The sequence below is a fragment of the Coregonus clupeaformis genome, unplaced genomic scaffold (genome assembly GCF_020615455.1).
Source record: "Coregonus clupeaformis isolate EN_2021a unplaced genomic scaffold, ASM2061545v1 scaf0835, whole genome shotgun sequence".
NCBI lineage: Eukaryota > Metazoa > Chordata > Actinopteri > Salmoniformes > Salmonidae > Coregonus > Coregonus clupeaformis.
The window spans coordinates 205,387-218,279 of NW_025534290.1; the positions used below are offsets into that span (position 1 = coordinate 205,387).

The 12,893-nt window shown below is 44.0% G+C and overlaps 1 long non-coding RNA gene across 1 annotated transcript; it reads right to left on the reverse strand.

Moving 5' to 3' along the window:
- Positions 1-476: 476 nt before the first annotated feature.
- LOC123485738 lies at positions 477-12,293 on the reverse strand. The gene is made up of 3 exons (XR_006659134.1): positions 12,122-12,293; positions 11,643-11,719; positions 477-547 (listed from the first exon to the last, which is right to left on the reverse strand). It is a non-coding gene; the product is annotated as an uncharacterized LOC123485738 (long non-coding RNA).
- Between the last annotated feature and the right edge of the window lie 600 nt (positions 12,294-12,893).

The following is a 12,893-nucleotide window of genomic DNA, read 5'->3' on the forward strand; positions in this document are numbered from 1 at the left end:
AGGATCCTCAGTGTGATCTCCACAGCTCTCTCAGGGCCGTATGTCTTCACCATCTGATCCACTGTGACCTGTCTGTCAGCGTTCTCCAGCTGGCTCTCTGGGATGGGAGGACAGTCAGGCAGCAGGGCACTAGTCAGGGACCACTGAAATGTCTTCAGCTCATGTGGGTTCATCTCCTCCAGACTTGTCAGCAGCAGAGCTGGAACAGCCAACAGTCTCTAAAACAACAAAGGTGACAACAGTGAGGAAGGAATAGAAAAAACTGACTACTGATATAAAATAAAGAACATGAATATATTAATATTGTTAAGACGATACTAGAATATTTATACTGGTCTCTCAATATCATCATAAAATAGATTACAGTTGGAACTTTAACACACACTCACACACAGTATGTGGCTGTGATCTATATGTGATTTGTTCCCAATGACATTTGACCTCTCAGACATGACCACTAGTGTTACCTTCGCAGAACCTCAGCTTCTCCTCCGGCCAAGAGATCTCAGTCTCCAGATCACGACACTCCTCATCAGACAGGGTCCAACTGAACACAGGAAACATTCACACACTGCTCTGTTCCCCTACACCACCACCACATGCTGTGGTCACTTCACTGTTCTACATTCATTTCACAGGTCATGAGGATAAATAGAGGTATAGAAGAGATGTTAGAGGGGCAATTCACTGCTTTTAAAGTTGATTTCTCTCCAGCACCATACCAGTAGTTTCATATATTCAATGTTACCAGTGGCTATAGCTATGTTGAGATGTGTCTGTTACTTGAACTCTGTGAAGCATTTATTTGGGCTGCAATTTCTGAGGCTGGTAACTCTAATTAACTTATCCTCTGCAGCAGAGGTAACTCTGGGTCTTCCTTTCCAGTGGCTGACCTCATGAGAGGAAGTTTCATCATAGCGCTTGATGGTTTTTGCGACTGTACTTGAAGAAACTTTCAAAGTTCTTGAAATGTTCCATATTGACTGACCTTCATGTCTTAAAGTAATGATGGACTGTCGTTTCTCTTTGCTTATTTGAGCTGTTCTTGCCATAATATGGACTTGGTCTTTTACCAAATAGGGCTATCTTCTGTACACCACCCCTACCTTGTCACAACACAACTGATTGGCTCAAACGCATTAAGAAGGAAAGAAATTCCACAAATTAACTTTTAAAAAGGCACACCTGTTAATTGAAATGCATTCCAGGTGACTACCAAATGAAGCTGGTTGAAAGAATCCAAGAGTGTGCAAAGCTGTCATCAAGGCAAATGGTGGCTATTTGAATCTCAAATATAAAATATATTTTGATTTGTTTAACACTTTTTTGATTACTACATGATTCCATATGTGTTATTTCATAGTTTTGATGTCTTCACTATTATTACATTTACATTTACATTTTAGTCATTTAGCAGACGCTCTTATCCAGAGCGACTTACAGGAGCAATTAGGGTTAAGTGCCTTGCTCAAGGGCACATTTACGTCATTTAGCAGACGCTCTTAAACAGAGCGACTCACAAATTGGTGCATTCACCCTATAGGCAGTGGGATAACCACTTTACAATTTTTGGGGGGTAGAAGGATTACTTTATCCTATCCCAGGTATTATTCTACAAATGTAGAAAATAGCAACAATAAAGAAAAACCATGGAATGAGTAGGTGTGTCCAAACTTTTGACTAGTACTGTATATGGGAAGCAGGAAAATGCCTTTCACTGAGCTGTATAAAGACAGACTGACAGGGGTGAGACAAATGATTTTAATTGATCTTAATGCTCTTTTGTTGTTGTTTGCAGGTGCACTATCCTTCTGACCCTATTCAGCCAGGTCCCATCTACTTTTTAACTCCTCGCAAGTGTGGCTTGTTTGGTGTCTGCTGTGAAGAACCACAACAAGTCAACTAGTTGATTGATGAAGGCATGTCATCCAGCAAAGGCAGCAGCGCAGTCAACAACTACATGCACCATTTCTTCACCAACTACGGAGTTGGGGAAACACGTGTGGACCTGAATTATGACAACTGCAGTGGCCAAAACAAGAACAAGTTTGTGCTCTGGTATTGTGCCTGGCAGACCAGCTCCACCACAGTCTGGACCTTCACTTCCTGATCACATGATCCACCACAGTCTGGACCTTCACTTCCTTATCACATGATCCACCACAGTCTGGACCTTCACTTCCTGATCACAGGCCACACCAAGTTCACCCCCGACTGGTGCTCGGCCTCATCAAGGCAGAAAGACCAGAGAAAACACTTTGTCTGAGATTGCTGGTGTTGTGAAGGACAGCACTGTGACGGGTCAACTAGTTGTACTGGAGGATGGAAGGGTGCTGGTGGAAAGCTATGAGATAAACAAAGTTAATCACAAACATGACGAACATGGAGTCAGGATTAAACATGGATACTGTCTGTTGCTAGGCAATAACTTAATTGGCTGGCAACAACACCTGACTCCGACTTCAGGTCTCTGCCACAGATCAAGCAGTACCAGCACTTCATTGTTTTGTAGGAGGTTATTCTTCTTATCTAACCTTAGGAGGTGAATTGATGTTATGCAAGGTTGTAATGTCTTCTAATTTTGTTGTTGTTACTTCCTGTTTTACAGCTTCGATGCTCTGGAGCCTGGTGCTGTTGTTGTCAAGGAGCGTTCGGACTCAGCTGCTAAGCAACGCTGACATCCTTCCTCACATAGATGGTCTGCCTGTACAAGCATCACCTGGACTGGACACAGCTAGACAAACTTATCTTTTGAGAAGATCAGGGAGTTTTGCGACGAAGAGGCTATGGACATCACATGCCCTGCACCAAAAGTCAAGGGCAGGACAGAAACAGGCTCTCCGAATATTGATTCCCTTGTTCATGCGTGGTTCGGATGGACCAGTTCATCACTGGGGCGAGTTCCCAGTCATCAGCACTATCTGCAGTGCCTCTATTCACATGACTCTCTCCTAACACACACGCCATACGTTGCTGCTACTATTCATTGTTTTATCCTGCTGCTCAGCCACTTTACCCCTGATTGTATGCATATAACTACCTCATCTATCACCAGTATCACTGATATGGTTCTTGATATTGTTCTTGTACATCCTTTATATTATTTGGTTCTTTCTCTACTGGCATTTACACTTGTTCATTTTCCTTTATATTGACACAATCTATTTTTAATATTGCTACTATGCAAGTAACCATTTCAGCTGTACGTTTAACCTTCTGCAGAGACCCATCCACTTAGCAAGATGTGGCTGGGGGTTGTAGCATTTCTTTCACATGACCCATCAATTTAGACAAGTGTGTCTGGGTAAGCGTCATCTAATACTTATAAAATATTTTCTATCTGGTCACTTCATGTTAACCTGGAATTGTTCCTTATTGTAGGCTACTACTTTTACCACTTTTAGTCTTAATCTATACTACACTACTCACTGTTTAGCACATGACCTCACATGTGAATCCTTAAAGAGATGGGTGGGCTGGCTTAAGAGGGTGTGAACAATGCTGAATGGGTGTAGACAAAGGAGAGCTCTCCAGTAGGTGTACCAAAACATTCATGGGCCATTTTCTCAAAAAGTGGGGATACAGGTTTATCAACTTTCAAAGCAGAATTACTTTCCCATTGTTCCTTAAATGCAGTGTATGATATACCATTTTATAGCTCTGTGTCTCTGCTTTTATCCAATGAAAAAACACAATTTCAAATGTTGCTACATCGAATCAAGGCGGTTGGTCACATACAGTGGGGAAAAAAAGTATTTAGTCAGCCACCAATTGTGCAAGTTCTCCCACTTAAAAAGATGAGAGAGGCCTGTAATTTTCATCATAGGTACACGTCAACTATGACAGACAAATTGAGAAAAATAAATCCAGAACATCACATTGTAGGATTTTTAATGAATTTATTGAATGAATCGCTTCCGCATTGTCTCCGTGCTGCTGTGCTGTTTGTTGCTACTTGGCTACCTGCCAAACTATTCACATTTTACTTTTAATAAACGTTTAATCAAACTCTGTGTCCCGAGACAGAAGAGTCATTTTCCTGTGCGTTTTTGCTGCCAACTTTACTTTATTTTCCTTTTTTCCATCGCAACTTTTTTCCCTCATTCAACTTTTTCACTCCGGACGCTTTATCTGGACATGGTTGGTCAACATCTTCAACAGCCGAAGCTAAGTAGTAACATTAACATGATGTCTTCTAATTGCAGTCGCTGTACTCATAATATACAGGGAGAACGATCGCCTTACGGCGAGAATAGCTGTGCTACAAGCCCAGCTTCAGACGCAATCGTTAGGCAAGGGTAATTTCAGTGTAGGAAAGGAAGAAACAGCGTCTGTGCCACCAGTAAGTACAGATAGTAACGTTAGTATAAATCCCCCGCACAGTCCCCCGCAGCCGGACAACTTTCTCATGGCTTCTGGAGGGAAATACTGTTGGAATGCTCAACCGGTGTCGCTCATTCAGCCGACAGAAACTTTCAACCGGTTTACCCCATTATGTAGCGAGTCGGAGTCTGAGTCTGAGTCTTCTCTTGTCTCTACTCCTCCCGTTACGGGGTCTGAGACGCCGAAGGCTCCCACCATTAGCTCTGACAAATTGAAAACCCTAGTCATTGGCGACTCCATTACCCGCAGTATTAGACTTAAAACGAATCACCCAGCGATCATACACTGTTTACCAGGGGGGCAGGGCTACCGACGTTAAGGCTAATCTAAAGATGGTGCTGGCTAAAGCTAAAACTGGCGAGAGTGTAGAGAGTATAGAGATATTGTTATCCACGTCGGCACCAACGATGTTAGGATGAAACAGTCAGAGGTCACCAAGTGCAACATAGCTTCAGCGTGTAAATCAGCTAGAAAGATGTGTCGGCATCGAGTAATTGTCTCTGGCCCCCTCCCAGTTAGGGGGAGTGACGAGCTCTACAGCAGAGTCTCAGCACTCAATCGCTGGTTGAAACTGTTTTCTGCCCCTCCCAAAAGATAGAATTTGTAGATAATTGGCCCTCTTTCTGGGACTCACCCACAAACAGGACCAAGCCTGACCTGCTGAGGAGTGACGGACTCCATCCTAGCTGGAGGGGTGCTCTCATCTTATCTACCAACATAGATAGGGCTCTAACTCCTCTAGCCCCACAGTGAAATAGGGTGCAGGCCAGGCAGCAGGCTGTTAGCCAACCTGCCAGCTTAGTAGAGTCTGCCAATAGCACAGTCAGTGTAGTCAGCTCAGCCATACCCATTGAGACTGTGTCTGTGCCTCGACCTAGGTTGGGCAAAACTGAACATGGCGGTGTTCGCCTTAGCAATCTTATTAGGATAAAGACCTCCTCCATTCCTGCCATTATTGAAAGAGATCGTGATACCTCACATCTCAAAATAGGGTTACTTAATGTTAGATCCCTCATTTCAAAGGCAGTCATAGTCAATGAACTAATCACTGATCATAATCTTGATGTGATTGGCCTGACTGAAACATGGCTTAAGCCTGATGAATTTGCTGTGTTAAATGAGGCCTCACCTCCTGGTTACACTAGTGACCATATTCCCTGCATCCCGCAAGGCGGAGGTGTTGCTAACATTTACGATAGCAAATTTCAATTTACAAAAAAAAAATGGCGTTTTCTTCTTTTGAGCTTCTAGTCATGAAATCTATGCAGCCTACTCAATCACTTTTTATAGCTACTGTTTACAGGCCTCCTGGGCCATATACAGCGTTCCTCTCTGAGTTTCCTGAATTCCTATCAGACCTTGTAGTCATAGCAGATCATATTCTAATTTTTGGTGATTTTAATATTCACATGGAGAAGTCCACAGACCCACTCCAAAAGTCTTTCGGAGCCATCATCGACTCAGTGGGTTTTGTCCAACATGTCTCTGGACCTACTCACTGCCACAGTCATACTCTGGACCTAGTTTTGTCCCATGGAATAAATGTTGTAGATCTTAATGTTTTTTCCACAAAATCCTGGACTATCGGACCACCATTTTATTATGTTTGCAATCGCATCAAATAATCTGCTCAGACCCCAACCAAGGAGCATCAAAAGTCGTGCTATAAATTCTCAGACAACACAAAAATTCCTTGATGCCCTTCCAGACTCCTTCTGCCTACCCAAGGACGTCAGAGGACAAAATCAGTTAACCACTTAACTGAGGAACTCAATTTAACCTTGCGCTAATACCCTAGATGCAGTTGCACCCCTAAAAACGAAAAACATTTGTCATAAGAAACTAGCTCCCTGGTATACAGAAAATACCCGAGCTTTGAAGCAAGCTTCCAGGAAATTGGAACGGAAATGGCGCCACACCAAACTGGAAGTCTTCCGACTAGCTTGGAAAGACAGTACCGTGCAGTACCGAAGAGCCCTCACTGCTGCTCGATCATCCTACTTTTCCAACTTAATCGAGGAAAATAAGAACAATCCAAAATTTCTTTTTGATACTGTTGCAAAGCTAACTAAAAAGCAGCATTCCCCAAGAGAGGATGGCTTTCACTTCAGCAGTAATAAATTCATGAACTTCTTTGAGGAAAAGATCATGACCATTAGAAAGCAAATTACGGACTCCTCTTTGAATCTGCGTATTCCTCCAGGGCTTAGCTGTCCTGGATCTGCACGGACTGCGAGGGCCTGGGATCGGGAGAGACACTTAAGTGTTTTAGTACTATATCTCTTGACACAATGATGAAAATAATCATGGCCTCTAAACCTTCAAGCTGCATACTGGATCCCTATTCCTACTAAACTGCTGAAGGAGCTGCTTCCTGTGCTTGGCCCTCCTATGTTGAACATAATAAACAGCTCTCTATCCACCGGATGTGTACCAAACTCACTAAAAGTGGCAGTGATAAAGCCTCTCTTGAAAAAAACAAACCTTGACCCGGAAAATATAAAAAACTATCGGCCTATATCGAATCTTCCATTCCTCTCAAAAATTTTAGAAAAAGCTGTTGCGCAGCAACTCACTGCCTTTCTGAAGACAAACAATGTATACGAAATGCTTCAGTCTGGTTTTAGACCCCATCATAGCACTGAGACTGCACTTGTGAAGGTGGTAAATGACCTTTTAATGGCGTCAGACCGAGGCTCTGCATCTGTCCTCGTGCTACTAGACCTTAGTGCTGCCTTTGACACCATCGATCACCACATTCTTTTGGAGAGACTGGAAACCCAAATTGGTCTACACGGACAAGTTCTGGCCTGGTTTAGATCTTACCTGTCGGAAAGATATCAGTTTGTCTCTGTGAATGGTCTGTCCTCCGACAAATCAACTGTACATTTCGGTGTTCCTCAAGGTTCCGTTTTAGGACCACTATTGATTTTCACTATATATTTTACCTCTTGGGGATGTTATTCGAAAACATAATGTTAACTTTCACTGCTATGCGGATGACACACAGCTGTACATTTCAATGAAACATGGTGAAGCCCCAAAATTGTCCTCGCTAGAAGCCTGTGTTTCAGACATAAGGAAGTGGATGGCTGAAAACGTTCTACTTTTAAACTCGGACAAAACAGAGATGCTTGTTCTAGGTCCCAAGAAACAAAGAGATCTTCTGTTACATCTGACAATTCATCTTGATGGTTGTAAAGTCGTCTCAAATAAAACTGTGAAGGACCTCGGCGTTACTCTTGACCCTGATCTCTCTTTTTGACGAACATATCAAGACTGTTTCAAGGACAGCTTTTTTCCATCTACGTAACATTGCAAAAATCAGAAATTTTCTGTCCAAAAATGATGCAGAAAAATTAATCCATGCATTTGTTACTTCTAGGTTAGACTACTGCAATGCTCTACTTTCCGGCTCCGGATAAAGCACTAAATAAACTTCAGTTAGTGCTAAATACGGCTGCTAGAATCCTGACTAGAACCAAGAAATTTGATCATATTACTCCAGTGCTAGCTTCCCTACACTGGCTTCCTGTTAAGGCAAGGGCTGATTTCAAGGTTTTACTGTTAACCTATAAAAGCGTTACATGGGCTTGCTCCTACCTATCTTTCCGGAGTTGGTCCTGCCGTACATACCAATACGTACGCTACGGTCACAAGACGAGAGCCTCCTAATTGTCCCTAGAATTTCTAAGCAAACAGCGGGAGGCAGGGCTTTCTCCTATAGATCTCCATTTTTATGGAACAGTCTGCCTACCCATGTGAGAGACGCAGACTCGGTCTCAACCTTTAAGTCTTTACTGGGAAGACTTATCTCTTCAGTAGGTCATATGATTGAGTGTAGTCTGGCCCAGGAGTGTGAAGGTGAACGGAAAGGCTCTGGAGCAACGAACAGCCCTTGCTGTCTCTGCCAGGCCGGTTCCCCTCTCTCCACTGGGGTTCTCTGCCTCTAACCCTGTTACAGGGGCTGAGTCACTGGCTTGCTGGTGCTCTTTCATGCCGTCCCTAGGAGGGGTGCGTCACTTGAGTGGGTTGAGTTACTGACGTGATCTTCCTGTCTGGGTTGGCCCCCCTTGGTTTGTGCTGTGGTGGAGACCTCTGTGGGCTATACTCGGCCTTGTCTCAGGATTGTAAGTTGGTGGTTGAGGATATCCTCTAGTGGTGCGGGGGCTGTGCTTTGGCAGAGTGGGTGGGGTTATATCCTTCCTGTTTGGCCCTGTCCGGGGGTTTCTTCGGATGGGGCCACAGTGTCTCGGACCGCTCCTGTCTCAGCCTCCAGTATTTATGCTGCAGTAGTTTATGTGTCGGGGGCTGGGGTTAGTTGGTTATACCTGGAGTACTTCTCCTGTCTTATCCAGTGTCCTGTGTGAATTTAAGTATGCTCTCTCTAATTCTCTCGTTCTCTCTTTCTCTCTGAGAACCTGGAGCCCTAGGACCATACGTCAGGACTACCGGGCATGCTGACACCTTGCTGTCCCCAGTCTGCCTGGCCTTGCTGCTATTCCAGTTTCAACTGTTCTGCCTGCGGTTACGAAACCCCTACCTGTCCCAGACCTGCTATTTTCAACTCTTAATGATCGGCTATGAAAAGCCAACTGAGAGACCTGAGCCCTAGGACCATACGTGGGACTACCGGCCGTGGTGACTCCTTGCTGTCCCCAGTCCGCCTGGCCTTGCTGCTATTCCAGTTTCAACTGTTCTGCCTGCGGTTATGGAACCCCCTACCTGTCCCAGACCTGCTGTTTTCAACTCTTAATGATCGGCTATGAAAAGCCAACTGAGATTTATTCCTGATTATTATTTGACCATGCTTGTCACTTATGAACATTTTTGAACATCTTGGCATGGTTCTGTTATAATCTCCACCGGCACAGCCAGAAGAGGACTGGCCACCCCTCATAGCCTGGTTCCTCTAGGTTTCTTCCTAGGTTTTGGCCTTTCTAGGGAGTTTTTCCTAGCCACCGTGCTTCTACACCTGCATTACTAGCTGTTTGGGGTTTTAGGCTGGGTTTCTGTACAGCACTTCGAGATATTAGCTGATGTACGAAGGGCTATATAAAATAAAATTGATTGATTGATTTATTTGCAAATTATGGTGGAAAATAAGTATTTGGTCACCTACAAACAAGCAAGATTTCTGGCTCTCACAGACCTGTAACTTCTTCTTTAAGAGGCTCCTCTGTCCTCCACTCGTTACCTGTATTAAAGGCACCTGTTTGAACTTGTTATCAGTATAAAAGACACCTGTCCACAACCTCAAACAGTCACACTCCAAACTCCACTGTGGCCAAGACCTTAGAGCTGTCAAAGGACACCAGAAACAAAATTGTAGACCTGCACCAGGCTGGGAAGACTGAATCTGCAATAGGTAAGCAGCTTGGTTTGAAGAAATCAACTGTGGGAGCAATTATTAGGAAATGGAAGACATACAAGACCACTGATAATCTCCCTCGATCTGGGGCTCCACGCAAGATCTCACCTCGTGGGGTCAAAATGATCACAAGAACGGTGAGCAAAAATCCCAGGAACCAGACGGGGGGACCTAGTGAATGACCTGCAGAGAGCTGGGACCAAAGTAACAAAGCCTACCATCAGTAACACACTACGCCGCCAGGGACTCAAATCCTGCAGTGCGAGACGTGTCCCCCCTGCTTAAGCCAGTACATGTCCAGGCCCGTCTGAAGTTTGCTAGAGTGCATTTGGATGATCCAGAAGAGGATTGGGAGAATGTCATATGGTCAGATGAAACCAAAATAGAACTTTTTGGTAAAAACTCAACTCGTCGTGTTTGGAGGACAAAGAATGCTGAGTTGCATCCAAAGAACACCATACCTACTGTGAAGCATGGGGGTGGAAACATCATGCTTTGGGAATGTTTTTCTGCAAAGGGACCAGGACGAATGATCCGTGTAAAGGAAAGAATGAATGGGGCCATGTATTGTGAGATTTTGAGTGAAAACCTCCTTCCATCAGCAAGGGCATTGAAGATGAAACGTGGCTGGGTCTTTCAGCATGACAATGATCCCAAACACACCGCCCGGGCAACGAAGGAGTGGCTTCATAAGAAGCATTTCAAGGTCCTGGAGTGGCCTAGCCAGTCTCCAGATCTCAACCCCATAGAAAATCTTTGGAGGGAGTTGAAAGTCTGTGTTGCCCAGCGACAGCCCCAAAACATCACTGCTCTAGAGGAGATCTGCATGGAGGAATGGGCCAAAATACCAGCAACAGTGTGTGAAAACCTTGTGAAGACTTACAGAAAACGTTTGACCTGTGTCATTGCCAACAAAGGGTATATAACAAAGTATTGAGAAACTTTTGTTATTGACCAAATACTTATTTTCCACCATAATTTGCAAATAAATTCATAAAAAAATCCTACAATGTGATGTTCTGGATTTATTTTTTCTCAATTTGTCTGTCATAGTTGACGTGTACCTATGATGAAAATTACAGGCCTCTCTCATCTTTTTAAGTGGGAGAACTTGCACAATTGTTGGCTGACTAAATACTTTTTCCCCTACTGTATATTCTATGGCCACTCTGAGGGGTGGCCCTGGCTGTACCAGGTAGATAATAGATAATATACTCTATGTTCACTCATATCCACTCTGAGGGGTGGCCCTGGCTGTACCAGGTAGATAATAGATAATATACTCTATGTTCACTCATATCCACTCTGAGGGGTGGCCCTGGCTGTACCAGGTAGATAATAGATAATATACTCTATGTCCACTCATATCCACTCTGAAGGGTGGCCCTGGCTGTACCAGGTAGATAATAGATAATATACTCTATGTCCACTCATATCCACTCTGAGGGGTGGCCCTGGCTGTACCAGGTAGATAATATACTCTATGTCCACTCATATCCACTCTGAGGGGTGGCCCTGGCTGTACCAGGTAGATAATATACTCTATGTCCACTCATATCCACTCTGAGGGGTGGCCCTGGCTGTACCAGGTAGATAATATACTCTATGTCCACTCATATCCACTCTGAGGGTGGCCCTGGCTGTACCAGGTAGATAATAGATAATATACTCTATGTTCACTCATATCCACTCTGAGGGGTGGCCCTGGCTGTACCAGGTAGATAATAGATAATATACTCTATGTCCACTCATATCCACTCTGAGGGGTGGCCCTGGCTGTACCAGGTAGATAATAGATAATATACTCTATGTTCACTCATATCCACTCTGAGGGGTGGCCCTGGCTGTACCAGGTAGATAATAGATAATATACTCTATGTTCACTCACATTCCAGAAGAGGTGCTGGATGCCTCTTCACTCTCCTCCCATGCTGGCTTCCTTTCCTTCTCAGAGGCAGATACCTCCTACACACACACACACACACACACACACACACACACACACACACACACACACACACACAAAGTTTACCAAGTACAATGTAGAACATAAACTAGTTCAGCCTTCTTTACCCCCTCGAATGACGTGAAAGGACTAGCTATAAATTCATAGGATATTACTGCGTTATGAATTCATAGCTAGATAATAACCTAGACATTTTAATGTTGGCCTATGAACTATTACATCACGTTGTTGCGTTTCATCGTGCAAGTTTCTTTTCCGGCACATCAGAGTTGCTGGAAGTGAAATATGAAACGGATACAATGTAGCCTACTTTACTATCAACAAACTTTACCAGAGACTTTAACACTAATATATCCACGAAATAACAGCATACTCTGTTTTTTTCCAAACTATTTTCTTACCCTGAACCGGTCCATTTTTAGACACTACAGGTGCAGACAGCCGACTGGAAAGTAATGAAGCCTGATAGTAGAGCGCTCCAGTTTCCTGGTTTTCAGCAGCCCATCCCATCCCATGGAGAATCCTCCCTATTGGTCTCTAGTAGTGCGTCGCCCTCTAGTGGACAAACTGACACCAAACCAAAATAGGTGTGAGAGAGAAGACATTCTTATCCAGCAATAAAGCCGATACAACATCTTTGATATTATCTTGTTCTTTATGTTTCCAGTTGAATCACAGGTTGTGTTTGTAATTAAACAATGTTCTGATTCCTTTAGTGGCTTTGTGGGATTGATTTAACATATGAAGAATACATCAAAAATATATGTTATTCATCGTAGGAGTAGGGTTGCAAAATTCCCGGGAACGTTCAATAAATTGCCTGGTTTTCCAGGTGATTCCGGATTTCCTGCGTATTCTCTCCTGATTCCGGGAATCCTCCAACAGGGATTCGGGAAAACCAGGGAAACCTATGTAGGACACTTATCCTTGTCTTTAGGCATCCAGGTGGTTCAGCAGGAAATTACACTTTAATGTGTGATGATTGGGAAGAGGTGGAGGTGGAGGAAGGAGTGGAGCCATGGGCATGTGGTGCTGTGAGGGAGAAATGAGAGAGAAAGAGCGAGCGAGCGAGCGAGCGAGCGAGAGAGAGAGAGAGAGAGAGAGAGAGAGAGAGAGAGAGAGAGAGAGAGAGAGAGAGAGAGAGAGAGAGAGAGAGAGAGAGAGAGTCAGCCT